Source organism: Limulus polyphemus, unplaced genomic scaffold (assembly GCF_000517525.1).
Source record: "Limulus polyphemus unplaced genomic scaffold, Limulus_polyphemus-2.1.2 Scaffold10650, whole genome shotgun sequence".
Taxonomy (NCBI): Eukaryota; Metazoa; Arthropoda; class Merostomata; order Xiphosura; family Limulidae; genus Limulus; species Limulus polyphemus.
In genome coordinates, this window is record NW_013676260.1 from 1 (window position 1) to 1,897 (window position 1,897).

Genomic DNA, 1,897 nt, shown 5'->3' on the forward strand with positions numbered 1-1,897 from the left:
TTACATTTACCCATGTACATAGGTGTTTATCCATTAACACAGTTCAGCTGTACATAGGTGTTTATCCATTAACACATTCAGCTGTACATAGGTAGTTATCCACTAACACATTCAGCTGTACATAGGTAGTTAAATAGAGCAAAGAATTTTTAACATCTGTTTTTTCTATTGAAGTGAGACTAACATGAGTAGAATATGAAATAGTTCAACATTTGTGGTTCCAATGGTTAGTGAAGAAATATAAGTTTAGGAAACTGTATATAGATTGAAACATTTAACACCATTTAGTTAAGGCTTTTCTCAATAGTTCTTTCTTGACTGTTACGCACAAAACTATTTAGAAATGTGATACTTGGTTTTTCTGTATTCCTGTCTGTTTATCCAAGCGTTGACTCCATAAGTTTCAGGATAAAATATTGAGTGACATAGTATAAACTAGATTGTAATTTTCACCACCCTTACAGGTTATATCACACACCAAGTTAGGTAAGTTTTGTTTTTCATGTTTTTTCAAGATAAAAAAGTTTATTAAAGAAACCAGCTATTTGTGTCATCTGTTTCTGAAGAGTGTTTATGATTTTTTAATTTAATTTTCAACACATTTTATGTGAAACATACAGCTTTATGATCAGTTTGATAAAATCTAAGAAATTATATGTTCTAATGGTCAGAAATGACCTCTTTTTGTTTTATGTGAAACATACAGCTTTATGATCAGTTTGATAAAATCTAAGAAATTATATGTTCTCATGGTCAGAAATGACCCCTTTTTGTTTTATGTGAAACATACAGCTTTATGATCAGTTTGATAAAATCTAAGAAATTATATGTTCTCATGGTCAGAAATGACCCCTTTTTGTTACATTACAATTTAAAAAATTTTTTTTGCATGTTTAATATTCATGATTAATGTCCATAATAAATTATATACACTTTTCATTGCTCATAAATACTAGTAAATAAGATGTCCATGTCTCTTTTTGAGTAACTATATCGGGTAGATCATTATTTTGTTCTTTTTTGTTTGTCCATAACTTTTCTTTTAGAACATCAAAGATACATGATGTAGGTTTAGGGTATCCAGTGTGGGCTAAATGTAAGGATACAATTCTATTAGAAGATCAAAGATATAGCAACCCATGATGTAGGTTTAGGGTATCCAGTGTGGGTTAAATGTAAGGAAACGGTTCTTTTAGAACATCAAAGATACATGATGTAGGTTTAGGGTATCCAATATGGGTTAAATGTAAGGATACAATTCTATTAGAACATCAAAGATACAGCAACCCATGATGTAGGTTTAGGGTATCCAGTATGGGTTAAATGTAAGGAAACGGTTCTTTTAGAACATCAAAGATACATGATGTAGGTTTAGGGTATCCAGTGTGGGCTAAATGTAAGGATACAATTCTATTAGAACATCAAAGATACATGATGTAGGTTTAGGGTATCCAATATGGGTTAAATGTAAGGAAACGGTTCTTTTAGAACATCAAAGATACATGATGTAAGTTTAGGGCATCCAGTATGGGCTAAATGTAAGGGTTTATGAACTCCAACTTGTATACAAATTCAGCATAGATACAGCATTTAAAATTTTCTTATTGTCATCTGATATATAACAGTATTTAATGTATTGTTTTACTTTTGGCAAACTTATATGTGATTACTGCTCTTACTTTTTCTTATAAAGAGAGGGTTTGTTATTTTCAACAATGTTTGATTGCCATATGTTTTATAAGTGTTTATCTTATTATCAAGAAGTGTTTGTTATTTTCAACAATGTGTGATTGCCATATGTTTTATAAGTGTTTATCTTATTATCAAGAATTGTTTGTTATTTTCAACAATGTATGATTGCCATATGTTTTATAAGTGTTTATCTTATTATCAAGAA